We start from the raw sequence: 27,316 nt of genomic DNA, 5'->3' as shown, positions 1-27,316 counted from the left end.
GAAGTCTGCTTCATTTTCAATCGTTGACTACCCTTGTTTAAATATTTGAATGTATGCTCCCCCACTACAGTAGTTGATGCACTGGTATCCACTTCCATAATCAAAGGTTTTCCATTGACTTGCAGAGTAACAGTGATTGGTTCTGTTTTCTGTACTTATACATTAAATAGAGAATAAACATCAGAATTAATGGTTTCTGGCTCTTCCACATTATGTACTTTGATCAGTTTAGTTTGTTGCCTGGGAGTCTGTCTCAATCTTGCTTTACATTGCTTCAGAATGTGCCCTCCTTTATGACAATAATGGTGCCCTACCTCTTTAATATGGCAGGTTTCAGGGATATGGTTACTTCCACACTTCTGGATTGTTTCCAGATTGTGTGATAACAAGATCACAGGCTCATAGGTTAAAACAAGAAGAACAGGAAGTTCAAAGGCAGGGAGTAGGTGTGGAATTAGAAAGACACAGGCTAAGATACAAAAATGTTTTTTCGGCCTGGATTGCATAGGGATGTAGTCAAATTCTGTTGAGCATGTAACACATATCATGACATTTGGTATGAAAGATGAACCTGCAACATTTCAAAGACTGACAAGGTAATTGCAGGTCTGAGCAATTGTGCTATTTATATTGACGACTTGATCGTTTTCAGTCAGACTTGGGAGGAGCATTTACAACATCTGGAAGAATTATTTACTCGATTACAAGAAGCTAATTTGGTGCTAAACTTGCTAAAAGTGAATTTGCCAATGCGCAAGTTACGTATCTAGGCCATACCATTGGACATGGTGAGGTGGCTCTGAGAGATGTGAATGTCAAGGCTATCATGGATTTCCCAGTGCCTACAATAAAACAAGAAGTTTTGAGATTTCTGGGCATGAGTGGGTTTTATCGGAAATTTGTACCAAATTTTAGCAGTGTGGTTGCCCAACTAACTGAACGATTAAAAAGGAACACGAAATTTCAGTGGACCTTGGAGTGTCAGAAGACATCTGTCAGTTTGAAAACTGTATTAACTGCGACACCAGTTCTGGCAGTACCCAATTACACCAAGCAAATTAAGCTGGCCGTTGATGCAAGTGATATAGGCATTGGGGCTGCACTGTTACAAGAAGATGAAAATGGAATTGAAAAACCGATAGGGTATTTTTCACGGAAGTTGAATGTACAACAGAGAAGATATTCAATGATTGAAAATGAGACTTTTGGTTTAGTGTTAGCATTGCAGCATTTTGAGATTTATGTTGCAAACAATTTGTCAGAAACAATTGTTTATACAGACCACAATCCTTTAAAGTTTCTGGACAAATTTCAAGATAAAAGTATAAGGCTATTTAGATGGAGTTTACTACAGCAAGCATTTAATCTACTGATTATACATGTAGTGGCATGAAAAAATCTGATTGATGATGCATTGTCAAGAGTTGAAGCTTAAAGGGAAAATTGGACATTTAAAACCTGACACTGAACTGAAATGATTTCTGTTGATATGAAGGATTTGTGTATATATTGTTATATTAATGCACGCATTTGGTAATGTAATAGTATAAGATGGGTTAATAAAAATGAAGTCGTCTTTTTAAATTATGACAGTTCATTTTTTTTAATAAGGAAGGGGATGTCAGGAAGATATAATACTTCTCATAATGTTATTTTTTAATAAGGAGGAGGATGTCAGGAAGATATAATACTTCTCATAATGTTATTTTTTAATAAGGTGGGGGATGTCAGGAAGATATAATACTTCTCATAATGTTATTGAATTTATTGTAAAATAGTGGTATCTGTGTCTATGTGTGTCTGTATGTGTGTGAGAGAGACTTAATTGGATTAAAGGCAGCTGATCTGAAGGCTTTGATGCAGTAGAAGATGACCTAGGTTTGAAATGTTAAGCAGGTAAACATAAGTGTCAAGGGAACATTTGCATTTTTAAATAAACCAGACTAGATTGTTTTCAAAGAGGGAGTGACATGTGAAACCTAGCCAGGTGGAGTTCAGAAACAGTGTGTTTGTTTTTCCCAAAGATTACTGGTAAAACTTAGTAATATGAGAGATTTTTTCAGAAAGGTAAAGTCCAAAGACATAGTGAAACAATGGGAATTTGCATTCAAAGGGGAAAATATTATAGAGGAGTGAAGGCTGTGTGTATAGGCAGGCATTTTAAGATCTAACAAGGGTGAAAACGCTTTGATATCTATGCCTCAAGCTGCTGCCTTCAAAGGACTGAAGTTAAGAAAAATAACTTTGAATTTGACTGGGTCAGGGTATTGTGTGTCACCTTGCCTGGGTCTTTTAAAATCTACTATGTAGATAATACAGATCTATTTACACCTGTAGATAAAGATGTACTTATCTATAGTAAGATAAAAGTCTTACTGTTGCCTTAACAAAAGTGTAACTGGGAGTCAGATTAAGTAGGGGATTTAGAAGTTATTATAGTAGTAGTTTGTGGACATATGCATGTGCTTAAAATCATTTCACTTATTACTAAATGTTTAATCTAGTTTTGTAAAAAACCTATAAGGCTCGGTGGTCTTATTACTACTGAATTCAAAGCCTGCATCTTGAAACATACAAATTGAAAAAAAGTTGTGGCAGTTGTCTCAAGTCTCCCTCTGGTATTTACACAACTCAAAATTTACCATCGGCTGTGGCATAACAGGAGTCTTCATTTTGCAGATGGATTTTTTGTGTCAGGCATGGTGAGTGAGCTCAATCTGTAACATTGATTCTTAAGGTAAATGGCAAAGGTTGGACGACTCAATTAAAGTTTAAACCATTAAAAGGAGTGTTGTGTTCAATATTTTTAAATCTAAATTGCATTACTTTCCACCCACTTTAGTTGAAGAACTTAGAAGGCATTTGCATTTTTAAAATTAGAAAATAGAGAAGAAAATTGTGCTTATTATTAAATAAGCTCCAATTTACTACTGTTCATTTAATGTTACCAACCAAGGCAAATCTCATCCCATTTTGTTTAGATTGATTTAATAAATCCATTCTTGTCACTCTTGGGGATCTTCAGTTTTGTATTAAAGATGTTTTTATTGCACAAGTGAAGATATATTTCATAAATCAAAAATTTACAAGTAATGGCTTAATCTACTTGGACAGAAACTTTAAATATCCAGTAACTGAATCCCTGATTCTGCAATGGGTGAGAGTAGGGCTGGCCTCCCACTATGCTGCAAAGTTAGTCCCTCCCAATTTTAATACACTACATGGAATATTAGAACTGGGAGCTTGGTTGGAGAGTAGAAATCCCGTAAAGAAGCCATTCTTAAAAAAGGTGTTTTGACTGCCCAAAAAATCATTTTGTTAGTAAGGAGAATGTCGGCAAACTTCCAGGGCTTGATGTGACGGGGTGGTGGACTGTTTGCACCCAGAACCTCCCCCCTGCCCGCAGCAAACCCACAGGGAGGAAAGTTAGCTGGCAGCTGACACACCCGAAAGAAGCCTGCCCTGCAGCAATAACACACTGCTGGGGGCTAAACAAGCTGAAAGTGGGGCTTCCACCCCTTCATCGGGAGAAAGCCCCGCCTTGGAGAACTGACAGCCAATCAGATTGGCTGTCAGCTCCAGCAGTCTCAGAGGTGCCTGAGCTCAGCAGTATAAAGAATTAACAGATGGGATATGCTAATGTATGATGTAAATGATGATGTACTACTGACATTGTCATTCATGTGGTGTTCAACTCGGGGCGGAATCGTTCCAGATTGGCACTAAGTGCAATAGCGGGCGGGTAAGATGTCAACGAAAGGCAAAAACACTGCAGCCTCCAGGTTCAGCAACATGTCACTGGAACGCCTTTTGGCTGCTGTCGAGTCCTGTCGGAATGTCCTCTACCCCCACTCTGGCCACAGGATGGGCAGCGGTGTGACCAAGCAGGCTTGGGGGGCAGTGGCAGAGGTGGTCAGCGCCAACACCCTGTAAAAGAGGATAGTCAACCCAGTGCCGCAAGAGGATGAATGATTTCTGTTCCACCAGGGTAAGTCTTCCCATCATTCTCAACTCACACACATTCAAACCCAGCACACATCCACAGTGATCTCCCTCACTGCTGGTTCCAGGGACGTCACCATTCACTCTCTCACACTCAGCGTCATTGTCTTCATCCCATCCATGGGACCACTCACTACCCACACCTGCCAGGTACACTTATCATCTGGCCTGACAGGCGCCCTGATTAAACTTCTCCATCTCTATTCATGCAGGACAAGCTGGCACACAACAAGAGGGAGAAGTCGCAGACCGGTGGAGGAATGCCTGAAATCGAGGTCCTCACAGACTTTAAAAACAGAGCCATCCAGCTGACTGGTGACTCTCTGGACTGGACCTGTGCTGATGGTGAGGTCGGCGGTGCTCTACCCAGTGAGGGTCCAGCAGTGCAACGTCCCTGGTGTCTGGCACTCGGAGGACTGCTGGAGGCCAGAAATCTGCTGAGTCCGAGTCAGATGATGAGCTTCTAGTCTTGGACATGTCACAGTTGCTGGAGCTGCAGAGGCAAGCTAGAGAACAACAGAAAGGGATGTCCGCTGCACTCCTCAGATTGCAAGGCACAATGGAGGAGTCCGTCCGCCTTCAGCCTGAGATGATAGCACCGGCATGCAAAGCACCGAGGTCAACACTGGTAGGATGGCGGCCACCCGGAGACCTTGGTTGAGGACATTGGTCCTGCACTGCTACACCGGCTCAAATCCCGCTGATGCCATAGTTGGCCTCCAAGAGCATGTACGTGAGAGGGGTGCCAGACAGCTCAATCGCACTCCAGCCACGTCTTTTCTTCAAGGATCAGCCTGGGGCCCTCGGGCACCCACAGGGAGTGGGATCAGGTGCACACCCTGGGGCCATCCATCCAAGTGACACCGGGAGTGTCCAACCCATCTGAATCCCCTCTTCTTGTAACCTCAGCAGCTCCAGCTCCACAGGCTGAGGAGGGTGCCACTGCCACACAGCACTACCCCAAAAGCAGGCCAGGGCCCTCCAGGTCTCGGCCTTCCAGAGGATGCCCATCAAGGTCATCACAGACAGGGCATCACAGTCAGCAGGCTGCCTCCACTTCCGCTGTGGATGTCTAGGGACCACCAAGACGTAGCGGCAGGGTTAGGAAAGGTAGGTAAATGTAGTTGCACAGCCTGAGCACAGGTGTTAATCATATGTACATACTGTTTACTATTGTCAATAAACTCCCAAGAATGTCTCCCTGCCTATGGCTCCTTGTTCTGATGAGCAGTGTTCTTGTCACTCAGATATGAAACCTTTTTGCATAAGATAAAGGCAGTTGTCTCAGTCCAGGGCCTCTTCCCTGTGCTCTGTGCAGCCTTCAGAGGGTGCCACTTGCCTGGATGAGTTCAGCTCCCACAACAAACAAGTAGCTTGACACCATCCAGGACAAAGCAGCCCATTTGATTGGCACCACATCCACCAACATTCGCTCCCTCCACCACCGACACACAGTAGCAGCAGTGTGTACCATCTACAAGATGCACTGCAGGAATTCACCAAGGCTCCTTCGACAGCACCTTCCAAACCCACAACCACTACCATTTAGAAGGACAAGGGCAGCAAACACATGGGAACACCACCACCTGGAAGTTCCCCTCCAAGTCATTCACCATCCTGACTTGAAAATATATCACCGTTCCTTCACTGTCGCCGGGTCAAAATCCTGGAACTCCCTCTTTTACAGCATTGTGAGTGTACCTACACCACATGGACTGCAGCAGTTCAAGGAGGCAGCTCACCACCACCTTCTCAAGGGCAACTAAGGATGGGCAGTAAATGTTGGCCCAGTCAGTGAATCCCAGATCCCATGAATGAATAAAAAAAATCCAAGTGATGGTCCGGCCTCTCACTCCCTGGGAACATTACTGATGCCTGCACCTTGATGGTGCTCGTCATTGCTGCCAGAATGTAATGGGCAGATGCCACAGAGCTCCATCATTCTCTTTGTGTGCTCTCAGCTCCTTTTGAGGTGGGACTGGTCCCCATCTCTTCAGCATCTGTGACCACTGATGCTGTGCTCCAGCTCCTGAAGGCAGACAAAGGATCAGATGCTTCTAAAGTTTCATGGCTGGGTATCTATGATATGACTCTGATCACAGAGCGTAAGTGAGCTGCCCTCAGCCAGACAAGAGTCAGACATTCCTAGAGGCTATGTGAAGATTTATGGAGTGTTCTCACTGCATGTTGTCGTCATCATCCTCCTGCAATCGAGTGACTATTAGGGCTTTCACTGCGTCTCCATGACAGGAGCATTCTCACAGAGGGTATTCATGCTGCCATAAGCCAGACTGGAGTCAAACATTCATAGATGCAATGTGAGGATATATGGGGTCACCTCACTGCCTGTCGTCATCATCCTCCACAAATCTAGCAGTTATGAGGGCCTCCCGAGCACTCTGCCTTGTTTAGCCGGTGTGAGGGCCCCATTCCCATCATCGTCGTCTTCGAGGACCTCCTTGCCCGTATCCCTGTTGGTGACCTCCTCATCGGAGACCTCCAGCACCTCCATCTCCTCCTCAGCCAGCTCATCTCCCTGTTGCAGTGCCAGGTTGTAAAGGACACAGCAGGTGACAACAATGCGTGACACCCTCTGCGGACTGTATTGCAGGGCTCCACCAGACTGGTTCAGGTACCGGAACCTCATCTTCAGCATCCCGATGGTCTGCTCCACCAAGTTGCGAGCTGCAGCATGAGCCTCATTATAGTGTCGCTCTGCTGCAGTCTGAGGCTGCCACATGGGTGTCATCAGCCACAGCTCTGGCCCCCAAGGAACCAACCCTGCAGCCTCTGCGGACCTTGGAAGATGTCAGGGATCTGAGATCTATTGAGAATGTAGGAGTCATGGACATTCACTGGAAACTGTGCGCACACCTGCAGGATGCGTTTCTGGTGGTCGCCCACCAGCTGCACATTTAGCGAATGGAACCCATTGCGGTTGATGTAGTTGACCATGTGTTGTGATGGAGACCTGAGCGCCACGTGTGTGCAGTCAATTGCACCCTGTACCTGTGGGAAACCTGAGATCTGGGCAAATCCAGTCGCTCTTGCATTCTGGCTGTCCTGGTCCTGGGCAAAATGCACAAAGTTGTGTGCCCTCACAAAGATGGCATCCGTGACCTCATGGATGCATTTGTGGGTGGAGGTTTGTGATATCCCACAGAGATCACCTGTGGAGCCCTGAAAGGAGCCACTGGTGTAGAAATTGAGCGCCGTGGTCACTATCACAGCCACTGGCAGTGGATGCCCTCCATGTCCCCTTGGCGCCAAGTCCTGCAGTAAGTGGCAGATGTGACCGACCAGTTCCCTAGACATGTGCAATATTTGGCAATACTGGTTCTCGGCCATCGGTAGGAATGAAAGGCAGCGTCTACAGACCCTGGGTGTCACCAGGCACCAACCAGCAATGGCTCGTTGCGGCACATGAGCAGCATGTGCAGGCGCCCCAGCCGCCCCCTTCTTCCTGAGATTGCTGCTCCTGCCTCTATGTAGCCAGGGCCTTCGTCACTCTCTCCTCCGTCGTCTTCGCACTCTGTAGGCCATCAGGCATACAGCTAGTTCACCAGGCTCCATGCTCCTGACGTACTCCTCTTGCAGAATGAAAGAGAGAGAGAGACACATGGTTAGCATGGGTGTACTAAGACCCTGTCCTGGCTAAGTGTGAAGGCCCCTCAATGATTCTTGGAGAGTGCTGACCATCACTTGCATGGCCAGAGCTTAGAGTGCTGCATGGCTGCCTGAAACCCCATCCACCTCTGCCCCACTCCAGCTGACCGATTGGCAGCAGCTTTGCCCATTGGGCTGCATGCTGTGCTCTCAGCTCAGGTACAGGCATTTTCCTAACCCACACTGCAAGGCTGCTCTGTTAGCTTGAACCATGGGGGAGACTGGCCCAAAACAGGATGATGACATTGCAAGAGGCTGTGAGCACCTCCACCAGTGACTGAGCCATGGCCAGATTTAGCAAAGAGATTGTACAATATGCGCAGTCATCCAACTGTTCTGCAGCCCATTTAAAATGCTCATGATCTTGCAGTCTGTGCTGGGGGTTGAAAAGTTTCAGAGCACATGGTGGCCCTTTTGACACCTCTGCATTGCTTGAGTGGACAGCTGAGCAAGAAGCCTGACTCATATCAATGTGGCTGTGCTTGAACTGTCTCAGCTGCAGATGAATGATCACTTTATTCAGGTTTCCCTTATGCATGGCTGCCTCCTGTGCTCACCCTACTCCCCACCCCGAATGCTTGTGTGCTATTTTCAATGGCAGAGCTGCCCTTGACCCCCTACCCCACACAAGTCACCTCAACAGCTGGGCAGCCTTTGACCCCCACCTCAAAGCTCCTCAAGCTTGAAGTCCAACAGGCGATCCTGGTGAGCGCTGTGGAACTTCACTGTGCACTCACCTCCGAGTTCCCCTCAAAGTGCAGCCCGCCAAGTGCACGCCTTTTATGTGCTGTTGTGAAGCACGTCGGTGGGAAAGCACGCCGATGTGGATGGATGATCCAGTGGGGTGGGGGGGACGATTCCAGTGGGTTGGCATAATAATGATTTGCTGATGTATTACAATGAGGTTCCCGATATCCGATGGTGGGAAATGTGGCCCGCCATCGATGGGCTGAGAGGACAATTGCGAACCGGTTTCACACCATCGTGAAACCGATTGCGCCATATTTTCTGCTCACGCCACCGAATACGGCCGACACCTGTGGGCACGGAAAATCCCCACCTCTGTCTCGAGAGAAAGAGGTTGGAACATCATCCCTAGGAGCAATGTGCCTACACTGTAACCTGTTCAGATGTAATATTAATAAACAGGTGTTAAGCATTTGAACCCAGGACTTAAGCAGTCATTAAATGGCCACTTAATGGCCTCAACTGGGACAAGGTCAGGTGGACCTACCCTCACCCATCCCATCGTAAAATTGCGCAGAAGTCGGGTCAAATAGGAAGGTCATCTGAAGAATTTTACAGCACCGCACCCCCTGCAAATCTGCCAATGGAGGAACATGAAATTCTGCCATAATTTTGTCTGAAACTTTAGAGTCATCAGTCCACTTTAAAATAGAAGAGAAAGTAATGTTGTTATGTATCACACGGTCATTTCTAGCCTCTAGTTTTGTGTCCTTTTTGTAATTATTTTAATAACATGTTACTGGTTTCATTCTGAAAGGATGAAACAATACAGAAGCAACTTTTAAGCCTTAGTATCTTTCTTTCTCTTTTGGCCTCTCAGCACCATTTGCACCATTTTTGATAAAAGGCGACGTGTTCCATGGGGTTCTTTACATAACCACAAGAAGGTCGCCCAAGAACAGTACTGATTGATCCACCCTCAGAATTTGTGAAGTCAAGGTTTCTGTCGTTTTCCATTGTAAATGTAGTTTAACTATCACATTCATTCCATTATACAAGCTAATTAACACTATACATATAAACAGGTACAGCAGACAGTGGGTTTTTAGACGTGGCTCTGCATGGCTGGCACTACATGTAGTGAATGTACTATATTCATTAGATGTAGAGAATGAGCATTTATGTAGCTGCTGGTGTGCAACTACCAAAGAAAGCAAGTTTGGCTGTCTGGATGCTGCCCAAGAAAGTGTTTGTAATGACTTGACACACCGGACAGGTTTCTATTTGAAACAGAACTTTATTACAGAGAGATTTTCAGAAGCTACATGCTTGAACCAAGTCCTCGACTACAAAACCACGACCGTCCCCCCAACATTGCCCGCACTTTGAGCTAATTTGTCGAAGTCTACAAGAACAATCAAGTGACCCCTGATAGGTACTAGGAAAAGGCTATTCCTTCAAACTCTACATTTGGTCCCCCTTTAGTGTTTCTACATTTCCCATTTACAAACAACATTTTAATCCATAACATATACATATATACACTTCAGGCAATTAAAGATTAAGTCTCTGAGGCGGTTTCCTTATTCAGTTAGAGCGGCATAGCTCTACCATTTGAGGCTCTCCCACTGGATTGACATGACCAGGAACTGCAGCATCAGGTACATCATTAGAAAGTGGCAGTTCAGGATTAGATAATTCAACAGAGACATCGGGGTAGGTCTATTCTAGGGCGATCTGTCATCTCGGGGATTAATGGCTCGATATTAATCACAGGCGGAATCGCTGGTTGTTGGAATATCTCTCAACTCCTAAGATGATCCACATGTTTTCAAACAATTCGGTCTTCCACTTCCACCTCCACCGGAAGGACAAAGGACCAGTTTCTGAGACAATTGTACCAGGAACCCAACAAGATCCACTTCCAAAATTCCGCACGGAAACTGGATCTCCTACAGTAATTCTTCGAGCTTTGCTGTGAATATTTGATTCAATTTTTGATTATTCTGATTCTTCTCTATCATTGTACAATAACTGAGAAGAAAACGGGAAAGTCGAGTTTCTACAGTACCTTCGGATAACCTCTTCATTCCAAATTTGAAAGTTTGCACAGCTCTTTCAGGTAAACCATTCGATGAGAAATGAAATGGTGCTGTTTTAATATGTTTGATTCCATCTAAACTCATGAATCTCTGAAACTCTGCACTGGTAAAGACTGCACGTTATCTGAAACAATGGCTTCTTGTAAGCCATGTATACTAAAACACTGACGCAGCTTTTCAATAATTGCACACGATGTCGATGATTGAACTTCGTACAAATCCATCCATTTAGAACGCTCATCTATGATCAATAAAAACATGGTACTTAAGAATGGTCCTACATAATTAATATATAGTCTAACCCAGGGTCGACCAACTCCCATGGATGCAGTGGAGCCGAAACAGGCAACTTCTGCTGTTGCTGACACTGGAGACAGTACTTGACCATGCTTTCAATGTCATTGTCTATACCTGGCCGCCAGACACAGCATTGCACAAGCATCTTCATCTTCGATATGCTTAGATGTGCACTGTGAAGCTCTGTTAAGAATGGTTTGACAACTTTCGATTCCCACCATAAGATTCCATCTTGACAGCTTAACTCTGTTTTTCGGGCATGGAATGGTCTTATCTCTTCAGTCACTGGTGAATTCGACCACCCTTGCAATACAAAGCCTCGGACTCTTGACAAAATTGGATCAAGTACTGGAGCATGTACAATGCTATCTGGTAACAGGAGACGACTGAGTGCATCTGTATTTGCAATGTGCAAGCCAGGATGGTGCATAAAGGTGTACTCATATGCAGATAATATCAAAGCCCAAGATTGAATTCTTGCTGAGGCGATTGGCAGAATGGCTTTCTCCTCACTGAATAAACCCATCAATGGTTTATGGCCCGACACAATGGTGAAATGTCGCCCATGCAGATACTGATGGAATTTCTTCACTCCAAATATTACTGATAGACCTTCCTTTTCCCTTCTTGGCTGCAGAGAGGCTTCTGGAGACATAGCTGATTGGCCTTTTGGAACCATCTTCCATCCTGCATGATAACACAGCTCCCACACAGTAAGGAGATGCACCAGAGGTTAATATTAATTATTTTGATGGGTCATAATATACCAGAAGACATGGTGAATGTAACAGCTTCTTAACTTTTACAAAGGCTTCTTCTTATTGCAAATTCCATGACCAACGATGATTCTTTTTTAACAACAAGTGCAATGGTGCTAACACTGTTGACAAATTTTATAAGAAACGACTATAATCATTGATCATGCCCAAAAAGACTTGAATTCAGTGACACTGGAAGGAGAGGACACCTCTTTGAATGCCCTAACTTTCTCCTCTACTGGATGCAACCCCTTGGCATCCACCTGGTGACCCAGGTAATTAAGTTCTGGCACTTAAAATGTACATTTCTCTTCCTTTAATCATACACCAGCTTCCAAAAATCATCTTAAAACTCCTTCCAGGTTGGCCAAATGTTCAACCTCAGTTGACCCTGCGATCAGGACACCATCTAGGTATATTACTACGCTGCGAAGTCTTTGCAAAAGACTCCCCATTGTCCTTTGGAAGATTGCTGGATAGCATTAAGGAGCAGGAGTGTTAGCTGATGGTTTCCCTTCTAAGCCTGGGGGCACTGGGGCCAATTGTTCCTGGTGGTGTGGGCTAACAAAGTTTAAATCAGTAAGAATCAAACCAGGGGTGTTTTGATTTATATGACTTAGCACGAAACCAGGTCTCTTTCTCCAAAGGTCATTGTTTTAATGAAATAAGCAATTATAACATGATCATCAAACATATTGATTGTACTACAAAATTAGTTAAAAATCAAGTATATATTTTTCCCTGTTTCATTTATCAAACCAAAATGTGTTAGTTCTGTTAAATTCCTTATGGTGAACTTGATTATTTCATTCTAAAAGCAATTGAAGTTTATTTTCAAATAAGCTTTATATTCCTGTTTGCTTCAATAAACAGGGTTCAATAGCAGGTTGATATCAATTTGGTGAAATTGACCTGAAATTGGCAAGAACACCAATAGATATTATTAGCAGCAATGATTATTGAAATTAAAACTGGGTGCTTACTATATCATCAGTTTTGGGGCTACATAGAAAATAGGAGCAGAAGTAGGCCATTCGGCCCTTCGAGCCTGCTCCGCCATTCATTATGATCATGGCTGATCATCCAACTTAATAGCCTGCTCCCGCTTTCTCCCCATATCCTTTGACCCCTTTCGCCCCAAGAGCGATATCTAACTCCTCCTTGAAAACATACAATGTTTTGTCCTCAACTACTTTCTGTGGTAATGAATTCCACAGGCTCACCACTCTCTGGGTGAAGAAATTTTTCCTCGTCTCAGTCCTAAATGGTCTAGCCCGTTACCTCAGACTGTGACCCCTGGTTCTGGACTCCCCCACCATCGGGAACATCCTTCCTGCATCTACCCTGTCTGGTCCTGTTAGAATTTTATGGGTTTCTGTGAGATCCCCCTCATTCTTCTGAACTCCAGGGAATATAATCCTAACCGACTCAGTCTCTCCTCATATATCAGTCCCGCCATCCCAGGAATCAGCCTGGTAAATATTCGCTGCACTCCCTCTATAGCAAGAACATCCTTCCTCAGATAAGGAGACCAAAACTGCACACACTATTCCAGGTGTGGTCTCACCAAGGCCCTGTATAATTGCAGCAAGACATCCCTGCTCCTGTACTCGAATCCTCTCGCTATGAAAGCCAACATATCATTTGCCTTCTTTACCACCTGCTGCACCTGCATGCTTACTTTCAGCGACTGGTGTACAAGGACACCCAGGTCTCGTTGCACATTCCCCTCTCTCAATTTATAGCCATTCAGATAATAAGCTGCCTTCCTGTTTTTGCTGCCAAAGTGGATAACCTCACATTTATCCACATTATACTGCATCTGCCATGCATTTGCCCACTCACTCAGCTTGTCCAAATCACACTGAAGCATCTCTGCATCCTCCTCACAGCTCACCCTTCCACCCAGCTTTGTGTCATCTGCAAATTTGGAGATATTACAATTTGGTCCCTCATCTAAATCATTAATATATATTGTGAATAGCTGGGGTCCCAGCACCGATCCCTGCAGTACCCCACTAGTCACTGCCTGCCATTCGGACAAAGACCCGTTTATTCCTACTTTTGTTTCCTGTCTGCCAACCAGTTTTCTATCCATCTCAATACACTATGCCCAATCCCATGCATTTAATTTTACATGCTAATCTCTTATGTGGGACTTTGTCGAAAGCCTTCTGAAAGTCCAAATAAACCACATCCATTGGCTCCCCCTCATCAACTCTACTAGTTACATCCTCGAAAAATTCCATTAGATTTGTCAAGCATTAGTTCCCTTTCATAAATCCATGCTGACTCTGTCTGATTCTGCCACTGTTTTCCAAGTGCTCTGCTATTAAATCTTATATAATGGACTCAAGAATTTTCCCCAATACCGACGTCAGGCTGACTGGTCTATAATTCCCTGTTTCCTCTCTACCTCCTTTTTTAAATAGTGCTGCTAGATTAGCTACCCTCCAATCTGTAGGAACTGTTCCAGAGTCTGTAGAATCTAGGAAGATGACCACCAATGCATCCATTATTTCGAGGGCCACTTCCTTACGTACTCTGGGATGTAGATTATCAGGCCCTGGGGATTTATCGGCTTTCAATCCCATCAATTTCCCCAACACCATTTCCCTACTAATACTGATTTCTTTCAGTTCCTCCCTCTCACTAAACCCTGTGTTCCCCAACATTTCTGGTATGTTATTTGTGTCCTTCTTTGTGAAAACAGAACCAAAGTAAGCATTTAGTTGTTCAGCCATTTCTTTGTTGTCCATTATAAATCCCCCTGTTGCTGACTGTAAGGGACCTACATTTGTCCTCATCAATCTTTTTCTCTTCACATACCTATAGAAACTTTTACAGTCAATTTTTATGTTCCCCGCAAGCCCACTCTCATACTCTATTTTTCCCTTCTTAATCAATCCCTTGGTCCTCCTTTGCTGAATTCTAAACCACTCCCAGTCCTCAGGTCTGTTGTTTTTTTTAGCCAATTTGTATGCCTCTTCCTTGGATCTAATACTATATCTAATTTCCCTTGTAAGCCATGGTTTGGCCACCTTTCCTGTTTTACTTTTGCGCCAGACAGGAATAAACGATTATTGCAGTTCACCCATGCACTCTTTGAATGTTTGCCATTGCCTATCCACCGTCATCCCTTTAAGGAATGTTTCCCAATCTATCATACCCAAATCGTGCCTCACACCATTGTAGTTTCCTTTATTAAGATTCAGGACCCTAGTCTCAGAATCAACTACGCCACTCTCCATCTTGATGAAGAATTCTATCATATTATGGTCGCTCATCCCCAAGGGGCCTCACACAACTAGATTGCCAATTATTCCTTTCTGATTACACAATACCCAGCCTAGCATGTCCTGTTCTCTAGTTGGTTCCTCAATGTATTGGTCCAGAAAAACATCCCTCATACACTCCAGGAATTCCTCCTCTAGTATTGTTACTAATTTTATTTTCCCAATCCATATACAGATTAAAGTCACCCACAATTACAGATGTTCTTTTATTACACTTGTCTCTAATTCCCTGTTTAATGCCATTCCCAACATCATTACTACAGTTTGGAGGTCTATATACAACCCCCACTAATGTTTTTTGCCCCTTAGTGTTTCTCAGCTCTACCCATACAAATTCCACATCGTCGGAGCTGATATCTTTCCTCACTATTGCATATATTCCCTCTTTACCTAGCAATGCAACTCCACTGCCTTTTCCTTTTTGTCTGTCCTTCCTAAATACTGAATACCCCTGGATGTTCAGTTCCCATCCCTGGTCACCCTGCAGCCATGTCTCCGTAATCCTGACTATATCATACCTGTTTACATCTATTTGCACGGTTAATTCATCCACTTTATTGTGAATGCTCCCCGCGTTATGGCACAAAGCATTAAGGCTTGACTTTTTAACATTACTTGTCCTGTTCCCAGTATTTTTCACTGAGGGCCTGTTTGATTCTTGCCCTTGATTTCTCTGCCTATCACTTTTCTTATTCCCCTTTCTGTCTTTTGTTCTTGTTCTTGATTCCCCCTCCTCTGACTCCTTGCACAGGTTCCCATCCCCCTGCCATTTTAGTTTAAACCCTCCCCAACCACTCTAGCAAATATTCCCCCGAGGACATCAGTCCTGATCCTGCCCACGTGTAACCCATCCAGTTTGTACTGGTCCCACATCCCCCAGAGCCGGTCCCAATATCCCAGGAATCTGAAACCCTCCCCCTCACACCATCTCTTCAGCCACGTATTCATCCAATATATCCTCCTATTTCTACTCTGACTAGCATTTGGCACTGGTAGTAATGCTGAGATCACTACCTTTGAGGTCCTACTTTTCAACTTACTTCTTAACTCCCTATATTCTACTTTTAGGACCTCGTCCCTTTTTTTAATCAATGTCATTTGTACCAATGTGTACCACGACCACTGGCTGTTCACCCTCCCCCTTCAGAATGTCCTGTAGGTGCTCTGAGACATCCTTGAACCTAGCACCAGGGAGGCAACATAGCACCCTGGAGTCTCGTTTGCGGCCACAGAAACGCCTATCTATTCCCCTTACAGTTGAATCCACCATAACTATTGCATTCCCATACTTTTTACTCGTCCCCTGTGCAGTAGAGCCAACTATGGTGCAACAAATTTGGCTGTTGCTGCTTTCCCCTGAGAGGCCATTCTCCTCAACAGTATCCAAAGCGGTAAACCTGTTTTGCAGGGGAATAGCCACAGGAGATTCCTGCACTGCCTGCCCAGTCCTCTTGCTCTGCCTGGTGGTCATCCATTCCCTTCTTGTTCATGGACTCTTAGCCTGCGGTGTGACCCCCCTCTCTATATGTGCTATCCACGATACTCTCCACCGCACGGATGCTCCACAGTGTCCCCAGCCCCTGCTTCAGCTGTGAAACCCGGGCTTCCAGGAGCTGCAGCTGGAGACACTTCCCACACACATGCTGGCCCCAAGCACTGGAAATGTTCCCGGCTTCCCACATAGAGCAGGAGGAGCACACCACGGCTTTGAACTCTCCTGCCCTGACTTACCCCTTTAAATTAAATTAAACTTTTTGGAATACCAAATAATATCAATTACTCTAGGGCCCTTCTCCCCTCCTCCTCGTTGTTACAGAATATAGCCCTTATAAACGATGAACCAGAAAATAAGACCTTAAAAACTATAAGCGATAAAGGTAGTAAATACTTACCCGACCATACTCACGGTACTCAGAGGATCACCTCGTTCTCTCCTCATTGAACTCCAGCGTAAGCACTCTACTGCAGCCCAAAGTAGCACTCCAGTACATCATCTCCAAAGAACGTTCTGCCAAGCATATCTCGATGATTCAAACACATTGCAGATTCAAAGATATCCAGATTGCTGAGGATCATTGCGATTTTGTATCAACAATGTTTCCTTCAATATTTTGAAAGATATGATCAAGATTGTGTTTTTGAAAGTTGTTGTTATGAGAATGTTAGTGGATTTCATGACCGCTATTTTGTTGGTCACCTCTGAACTCTCCCCCTATTTACTTTTTAAATGTCTTTCAGTATGACAGAATCACTTCAACTGATAATAATTTGTCTGCGCTGGAGTCAGTTTATCTCGTAAAATCACATCTAAACCAATCTCATCCCCCAGATGACTGATTTGTGAGCAGCAGTGTTTGGACAATGAATACATTTGAACATTGCTAATTCAGAGCCAAGAGCTGTGAATTACAATGAAATACTGACAGCATAGCACTTGCTATACATTTCACCCAGAATTTCTTTATGCATCAGAAATTGAGCTATGAATTTAAGATTCTCCATCACAAATACTTCCTATGTTATGCAACAGACGTGGCAGTATTTTTCCAGATAATTGCTGACCTCTGGTCTCCTGAACTTAAACAATACATAATTGTCAGACAGAAATTGTTCAGGTATACTATCAGGTTTGTGTTCTAGGTGGTAAAATTGGTCTTAAGCAGCAGTTATTCTTTTGGAGTAGGTAGGCAAACCGATGTTTCTGCTAAGATTTGTGACTGCACAGCAGCCTGAATGGTCCCATGCAAGGGTAAATATGATAAATAATGCATGCATGCAGCAGCTCAAAAACATTTAAAGGGACTGCACACTAAATAAAAGGGCCATGCAACAAATAGAGTTTAAAGGGAGCATTGGTCATAGACTTAACATAATTATTTATTGCCACTCAAAGAAGTGTCAATAGTTTTCTTTCTCTTCTGGAATGAAAGGTTGCCTTCTGACAGTTCAGATAAACATAGGTATAGGCCATTCAACTACTGTAAAAAGCTTCGTCAGTGTGATTATTTGTGGCACTTGTACACATTTAATTAACTACCAGAAGATTCACTGTTTGTTTATGCAACCATTTTGTCCTGATTCCTTATTTCAACCAGGCAAACCTAATAAACAAATAAGGAGAATAATCACTTTGCATCTGTATTTGCAGCAGAGGAAGAGGTCAGCATGTTGGACATACTAAGGAAGCTAATTATTAAATAATATTAAATCAGGGACAAGAACTCAACAAAATTAACGTATGCAAAACACAAGCCATGAAAATAATGGCACTAAAGAGTGACAAATCCCCAGGACCAGATTGCTTGCATTCCAGAAAGATAAAGTGGATGTGAACATTGCAAATGCCTTAACTATAATCTCCCAAAGTTCTCTCAATTTGGGAACTGTTCCTTTAGATTGGAAAATTGTGCATGTCATTCAGCCATTTAAGAAAGGTGGGGAAGGAAACCATGGAATTATAGACCAGTTAGCCTAACGTGTTGTTGGGAAATTATTGAGTATATTTTAAGGGTAGGGTAACTGAACACCTTGAACATTTTCAGCTGATCAGAGAGCCAGAATGGATTTGTAAGGAGTAATTCATGCCTGACAAACCTGATTGAATTTTTGAATTGGTGGCTAAAGGAGTTCATAGGAGAATATCTATGGGTGTTATTTATATGAACTTAGGTAAAGTTGAAGCACATAGATTTTAAGGTAAATTGGAAATTGGTTGAGTGGCAGGAGACAGGGGGTATGGATGACAGGAACTCTAAGGGAAGGATGCCACTACTGGTATCCTACAAGGATCCATGTTGGGAGCTCAGCTATTCGCTGTTTTTACTAAACCTTTAGAATAGAAAGCCACATATCCAAATTTTCCAATGGCACAAAGATAGGTGGCATTGTAAACAGTGCAGATGAAAGCATAAAATTACAAAGAGATATTAATGATGAATGAGCAAAACTGTGGCTAATAGCTTTCAATATAGTCAAAAATGCAGACATTCACTTTGGGCCTGAGGAGGATATAATGGGGTAGATTCTAAATGGTTAAAAACTAGAAATAATGGAGGTTCAAAGAGACTTGGGTGTCTAGGTATATAGAATATTTAAATATCATGAATGGGTACAGAAAATAAAATAAATAGAAGGCTAATGGTATGCTGGCCTTTACATCCAGAAGACTAGAATACAAGGTGGGGGGTGGGGGGTGGGGGTGACGGGGGAGGCATGATTCAGCTATACAAAGCCTTGGTTAGACCACAGCTGGAGTACTGTGAGCAGTTCTGGACACCCCTTAGGAAAGATATCTTGGCATTGGAGGGAATACACTGAAGATTTACCGGAATGATACCTGAACTTCAAGGGTTAAGTTACCAGGAGTTGTAGTGTGAATTGGATGTGTATTCCCTTGAATTTAAAATCTCAAAGGGTGATTTGATCCAAGTTTTTAAGATATTAAGGGAAGCAGATAGAGTAGATTGGGGGAAACTATTTCCGCTGATTAGCGAATCTAGGGACAGAATCATCCCAGATTTGCACTAAGTGCGGTAGCGGGCGGGAAAAAGGATGTTTTACCCACCGGCTGCAATGGCAGCTTTTCACGCTGTATCGTCCCAATCCCGCCTCATTCATTATACATTCCTGGGAAACATGCTGGGTCACTGGCGGGGTGGCTTCTGATGCCCCCGCCCCGCCGTCATCTCAGGCCTCCAGTAAATGGTCACCATATTTAAAGCCCTGCACAGAGCTAGCACTCTTCACAGGATAGGATGCTGCTGGGAATTGATGGCTGCCAAAGGGAGGAAACGTGCTGCCCGCAGATTTACCAATGCCTCCCTCAAGTGCCTATTGGATGTAGTGGAGGCCCGTTCGAAGTCCTCTACCCCTCTCTGGGTGAAGACCAGCAAGCAAGGTCACCAATAGAGCATGGGACGCAGTGGCAGTGGTGGTCAGTGCCAATTCCCTGCAAAAGAGGACAGCCACCCAGTGCCAAAAGAGGATGAAATAAGTCACTCTGCTCATCACTCTCAACTCACTCACTCTTGAGCCCATCACATCCACATGGATCTCGCACCTCATGAGACAACACCACTAACTCTCACACACACCCTCACATCTCCATCAGGCTCATAGCCTCTGAAGCTCGTGTCCTCATCCCGTCCATGCCTCCACTCCCCTCACAAACATTCCATGCAGTGCCATGTGCCCTGCTCTCACTCTCTCCATCTGTTTTCATGCAGGAGAAGCTGGCTCACAACAGCAGAGAGAGGCCCCAAACCAGGGGTGGAATGGTCCACATTAGGCCCCTCACTTACTTTAAGGAGTGTGCCATTGCGCTGACTGGTGAGGATGTGGACTGTGCCTGTGCTACGGTGAGGTCAGTGACAAACACCCACGTGAAGACCCTACACCACATCATCCCACTCTCAACGTAACTGTGAGTGCTCTCTCTCCTGTTTTTGACTCTGCTGCCATGCACTAATTATCTCTACTTTGGTTCACAGGGAGATTTACCAAGCGATCAACACCACAGCCAGACAGTCCCTCAGCTCCATCCAGGTCCGCACCTCCAGCCAAGAAGGCACCTTCTCCATTGAAGAGCTGGAAATAAGCAGCCTGGAAGACCCATCACAGCCCTTACCCACACCCTCCACCAGTGCAAAAACACACACCTCGCTGGAACTTAGATCTAGAGCAGGCTCAGGTTCACAATCTGGTGGTCACCGCAAGGGTATATGTCCGCAGCAGGAGGAGGCAGGTTCAGCTGAGCACCTTGGCACTCCAAGGACTTCTGGACAAAGGCGTCTGTGAGGTCCGAATCAGATGACGAGTCTCTGGATTCGGCCTTACAACTCATCGTGGAGAGTCAGCAGAAGGTGGGGGATTATCACACAGAAATATTGGAAGCCCTCAACAAAGTGGCATGTGAGTGGGAGGAGTACATCCACCTGCTCTCTGATAAAGTGGTGCCCACATGTGCGCATATGGATGTTTCCATGGGAAGGATGGCGGATGTCATGGAGATCCTGGCCCAGCAGAAGCAGCAGTGAAGATGCACAAAGACTTGCACACCCCGCGGCAGCCATGGGTGAATTTCTGTAGTGGCAATCAGAGGGGGAAACAGGGCACCTCAACACCCCTCCAGGTGCCCCTTCCCCTCAGGGAGTCAGGCCGGAGCCCTTGGGCATCCAAAGGGAGGAGAAGCAGCAGCTGAATACTCCTGGGTCATCCTCTCAGCAATCTCGGGGGCTGTCCTGCCCTTCCAAGTCCCCTTTGCATATGACCCCCGAACCTCATCCTCTGTCACCGCAGAGGGAGCAGCTGGCCCACAGGAGGACAGCCAAAGCAAGCCAGGGCCCTCAAGGCCTCTGCTCTCCAAAGGACCCACGCTGAAGTCATCAGTGGCAACAGGGCCAACCATTGTACAGGCTGTCTCCACCCCTTCTGCAGATATCAGGGCAGCACCTAGAAGTGTTGGGCCTAAAAAAGCTAAGAATTTAAGCGATTGCACGGGTGAACAAATTTTGTCACTTTTTATAATCTGAAAATATATTTACTTTCACTGATTAATGTGTAATGGTGTCTTTCAGCTTCGTTTAAATGCCTCATGAGTCTTCCCCCGCATCCCCGGCTCACTAGCAGTTCAGCTGCACACAGCCGGACCATGAGTGATTCTGGAGGGAGGTGTGTGTATGTGGCAGGGCCTCTCGGAGCCTCATGCGAGCACTCTCCCACACACACACAGAGCCTTCCTTCATCACACTCATCTCAATGTCCCGAGCATATTAACTGCTGCCTGCTGGGGTTCGCTTTCAGTTGTCCATCTGAGCTGAGCTGCATCTCCGCCCACTCACTGATCATACTCCCATGGAGCACCTGTGGCCATCCAACACAAGGCTCCACCCACTTTCGATTTGAGAAGCATGGTGACTGTAAAGTTTGTCTTCAGTTCCCCGCCCTTTTTCCTCTTAGTCACCCATGTCCTTTCCCCCATCTTTGTTGACCCCCCTGTCATCACTTTCCACCTCCCCACCGTTACCTACCAACCAGAGCCCTTTTCTTTCCAGAATGTCTAGGTGAACGTGCATGTTCCCTACCTTCCTGAGAATCCCATCCCTATCCACATTGACCTCCCCAATCTCCTCCTCTGCACCCTCAAGGCCCGTGTCTACCCACAAGTCCCCACCAACCACCCTCGCTGTCCCTTCTATCGCTACCATTGCACCCTCACACCCTACTGGCTCACTCTGCCCTCTCTCATACTCACCATTTTGTCCTACCACACCCACCCTCAGTTTGCTCCCCAGGAGACATTCGCAGACCCCTTCCTTGCTCCTTTATCCTTCTTTCACCCTTTCTCCTTCCTTCACCCTTTCTCCTTCCTCCACCCTTAATCCTTCCTCCTTTCTCTTATTTCCCTTACTCCTTTATCCCTCCAAACTCTTTCCTCCCAGTGGACTCCTTCATACCCTTGAGTCCTGCCTCTCCCCTCTGAACTCCTTCCTCCCCTGACTCCTGCCTCCTCCTGGATTCCTTCCCCCCCCTCTAAACTCCTTCCTCCCCGCAAAGCCCTGCCCCCTTCCGAACTCCTTCCCCTCTCCGAACACCTTCCCTTATACCTTCCTCTCCCCTTACACCTACCTCCTCAGTTGCCACATTCTCCCCGTTATACCCTCCTCCCCCTATAGCCCCTCTCCCTTCTAACCTCACCCCCCCCCACCACCCCAACACCATCATTCCCCCACTCCCAACCTCACCACCCCTTTCTCCAGTACACCTTCATCTCCCAGTCAAACCTAGACCTTCCCCTCCACCCCCTTGGCGATCATCTGAGGCAACCCATGGCCAAGAGTCTGATGTCCTGAAGCAGACCCCAGAAATCATTGGTGACCTCCCACCTTCTGTGAGCTACTTCGCGGTGGAGCCATATCCATGAAAATCTACCCAGCATGTGGCACACATGTCCCTCCAGTATTCAGTAACTGTCAGGTTCCAGAATCTTTCGCTCCTCAGATGCCCGCAATATAAACAAGGCCCTAACAGTAAGTCCCAACTTTTGCATGTCACACTTGTCAAGACGTGTTCTGGGTCGACATGTTTACCCGCTGATATGCCCCGATGATCCAGCGTAGGGGGATGATTCTGGCAAGCAGGGCTTATAATTATATGCGGATGTATTAAAATGATATTCCTGACATGCGGGGGAGGCGGGAAAGGCAGCCTGCCATTCATGGGCAGAGCAGATGATTTTTTTTCATTCATGGGATGTGGGCTTCACTGGCTGGGCCAGCATTTATTGCCCATCCCTAGTTGCCCTTGAGAAGGTGGTGGTGAGCTGTCTTCTTGAACTGCTGCAGTCCATGTGTTGTAGGTACACCCACAGTGCTGTTAGGGAGGGAGTTCCAGGATTGCAGACTGGTTTCACAACGTCGTGAAACTGATTTTTGGCCTTCCCGCCATGTTGCCTGTCATGATGCCCAACACCGATTGGGACAGAAAATTCCAGCCTAGGACATTGTCTAAAAATTAGAGCCAGCCCTTTCAGGAGGGAAGTTAGGAAACACTTCTACACACAAAGGATGGTACAAGTTTATAACTCTCTTCCGCAAATGGCAATTGATGCTAGATCAGTTGTTAATTTTAAAACTGAGACTGACTGATTGATAGATTTTTGTTGCACTAAGCACTAAGGCATATGGGATAAAGGGAGTTATATAGAGTTAGGTCACAGATCAGTCATGATCTCACTGAGTGACAGAAGAGGCTTGACTCACGCTAAATTTTCCTATGTTCCCATGAGAGTTAGTGGAAGTTTTGAGACTGAAATTGTTTACTTAAGGAAGTTACTGACTGGAATCTTCATATGGGGCCCATATTAGGCAGGCAGTACCACCTGATGACATGATTGAAAGCCCCAAACCGTTTTTGTGGTCTGACCTCATTGAAGGTGGGAGGCAAGGTGCTAACATGAATGGCAATGCTTATAGTCAGCTTGTCATTTGGGATGACAGAAGTCCAATGGAGCAGACACAGATCACAGGCCTACAACACTGTTATGTTCTTCTATTTGACATAAACGTACCAACCATAATGTGGTTCTTTATTTGAAGCTAAGACTATATACAGGTAATGTTCACTGGGAGACTGTAAGGCACATGTGCCTTCTAGCTGCTGTTCAGAGTCATGGGACTACTAGATCACATCCTCTCTCAGTGGTAGTGAGTGACAGCAGTTTAAGATACGGCCTCTTAGAGGTACATGTAAAGGCCTTTTGGGTTCCTTTGTAGATCTCATGCATCAAACCCACACTACAGTAATTATTTTGATTCTGGATTTAATTGACCATTTTTTAGAGACATTTTCTCTTTTCATCACTGTTGAGTTTGCTTGAACTCTTCCTAATCACAGCTGAGGAGGCAAAGGGACAATCTACACCTCAACCTTTGCCTTAGCCACTCTATGATCAACTACTAGTTGGTGACTCTACATGAAGGTAGGAACTTACTACATACGGGACTAAACCAATGGCTTACCAGATTGAGGTATAGCATGTTCGAGGTCTAAAAGTGATAGATTAATAATGTCAAATATGTAAGCACAAATATTTGTAGTGACAAAAATCATTATGCTTTAAAGCATGAACATGAAAACATACAAATAAGGAACAGGAGTAGGCCAGTCAGCCTCTTGAGCCTGCTCTGCCATTTAATAAGCTACATGGATAGTACATTCAGAAAGGTGGTCACACCGCAGCTTAAGGGCCTGGAGACAAAGAGGGAATGGGTGACCACCAGGCAAACCAAGAGAAGCAGGCAGGTAGTGTGGGAGTCCCCTAGGGTCCCGCTCACAAATCAGTTTTCTGTTTTGGAAGCTGGTGAAGGCACTGGTTCTTCAGACGAGTGCAGTCAGAGCCAGGTTTGTGGCACCATGAGTAGCTCGGCTATACAGGAGGGAGGAAGAAGAAAGAAAGAGCAATAGTGATAGGGGATCCATTGGTTAGTGGAACAGACAGGCGTTTCTGCAGCCATAGACATGACTCTAAGATGGTATGTTGAATCCCTGGTGCCGGGGTCAAAGATGTCACAGAGCAGCTGCAGGACATTCTTTTGGGGGAGGGTGATCAGCCAGAGGTCATGGTCCACATTGGTACTAATGTCTTAGGAAGGGGGCTGTGGTCCTGCAATCAGAATTTAGGGAGCTAGGTAGAAAATTAGCAAGCAGGACCTCAAATGTAGTAATCTCCGGATTACTCCCAGTATCACATGCCAGTGCATACAGAAATAGGAGGATAAGGCAGATGAATGTGTGGCTGGAAAGATGGTGCAGGAGGGAGGGCTTTAGATTCCTGGAACACTGGGACTGGCTCTGGGGGAGATGGCACCTGTACAAGCTGAACGGGTTGCACCTGAACAGAGCTGGGACTGAGTTCCTTGCGGGGCGTTTTGCGAGTACTGTTGGGAGTGCTTTCAACTAACTCAGCAGGGGTGTGGGAACCGAAAGGAATACCAGGGTGCACAAAACATTGGGAGGGACAGATAGCACTGGTATAGAGAATAGTAAGTTAATAGGTAAAGTTGGGATAAGGGAGAAAGTAACAAAATCTAAATCAGGGTTACTGTGCATGTATGTGAATGCACGGAGTATAGAAAATAAGATTGGGGAGTTACAGGCGCAGATTGCCATGAGGAAATATGATGTTGTGGCGATAACAGAGACCTGGCTCAAGGAAGGGCAGAACTGAGTGTTAAATATTCCTGGGTACAAGGTATTCAGGGAAGATAGGAAAGGAGGAGGGACGGTGGTATTAGTTAAGGAGAGCATTGTAGTGCTGGAGAAAGAGGATTTCCCAAAGGCTTCCAGGACAGAATCAATTTGGCTAGAGCTAAGGAACAACAAGGGTGCAAATATATTGCCCAGTGTAGTTTATAGACCACCAAATAGTGAGAAGGACGTAGAAGAACAAATCTGCAGGGAAATTACAGAGAGATGCAAGCATTTTTGAGTAGTTATAATGGGTGACTTTAATTACGCGAATGTAGACTGGGACAGTGGTAGTGTAAAGGGTGGAGAGGGGCAAAAGTTTCTAGATTGTGTTCAGGAGAATTTTCTACAGCAGCATGTGTCCAATTCAACAAAAAAAGACACACTGTTGGACCTGGTTCTTGAAAATTAGGCGGGCCAAGTAGATCAAGTGTCAGTGGAGGAACATTTAAGAGACAATGATCATTGTATTGTACGTTTTAGGATGATGATAGAAAAGGACAATGGGCAACCCAGAGTAAGACTAATTAACTGGACGAGAGCCGACTTCGATGGGGCAAGAATGGAGCTGGATCAGATAGACTGGACTGAAAGATTGGCAGGAAAAACTAGCTGGACAATAGGCTACCTTCAAAAAAGAATTGGCTCGGGCACAGTCAAGATATATTCCATCGAAAGGGAAAGGTAGAGTAAACAAATCATGAGCTCCCTGGATGAAAAAGGAGATAGAAATTAAGATGAAAAAGAAAAATGTGCTTATGACAAGTGTCAGGTAGAAAATACAATTGAGAACCAAGAGGAATACAGAAGGTTCAGAGGGGAGGTGAAAAAGCATATTAGAGAAGCAAAGAGGGATTATGAGGAAAGACTGGCAGTCAACATAAAGGGGAACCCCAAAGTCTTCTATAGGCATATAAATAGTAAAAGGGTGGTAAAAGGAGCCGTAGGGCTGATTAGGGACCTAAAAGGGAATTTACACATGGACGAAGGGGCTATGGCTGAGATATTAAATGAATACTTTGCATCCGCCTTTACCAAGGAGGTAGACGCTACCCAGGCCATGGTGACAGATGAGGAATCTCTGTCACTAGAAGGATTCAAAATTGATAAGGAGGAAGTATTGAATAAACTGTCGGTACTTAAAGTTGACAAGGCACCATGGACCGGACAAGATGCATCTAAGGATATTGAAGGAAGTGAGAATAGAAATTGCAGGGTTTTCAGTCTTCCCTAGACTCGGGGGGTGGTGCCAGAGAACTGGAGAATTGCAAACGTTACGCCCTTGTTCAATAAGGTTGTAAGGATAAGCCCAGAAATTACAGGCCAGCCAGTTAAACTTCAGTGGTGGGCAGGATTCTAGAAACAATTATTTGGGATAGAATTAGTAGCCACATGGAAAAGTATGGGTTGATAAGGAAGAGCCAGCATGGATTTCTAAAGGGGAAATTGTGTTTAACTAACTTGCTGGAGTTTTTTGAAGAGGTAACAGAAAAGGTCAATGAGGGTAGTGCTGTTGATGTGGTGTACATGGACTTTCAAAAGGCATTTGATACAGTGCCATACAACAGACTTGTGAGAAAAGTTATTGCTCATGGAATAAGAGGGACAGTAGCAATGTGGATACAAAATTGGCTGAAAAATAGGAAGCAGAGAGTAATGGTCAATGGATGTTTTCCAGGCTGGAGAAAGGTTTGTGGTGGAGTCCCCCAGGGGTCGGCTTTGGGACCTTTGCTTTTCCTGATATATACTAATGATCTGGACC

The sequence above is a fragment of the Cetorhinus maximus genome, chromosome 1 (genome assembly GCF_964194155.1).
Source record: "Cetorhinus maximus chromosome 1, sCetMax3.hap1.1, whole genome shotgun sequence".
Lineage (NCBI taxonomy): Eukaryota > Metazoa > Chordata > Chondrichthyes > Lamniformes > Cetorhinidae > Cetorhinus > Cetorhinus maximus.
This window is presented reverse-complemented; position numbering follows the sequence as displayed.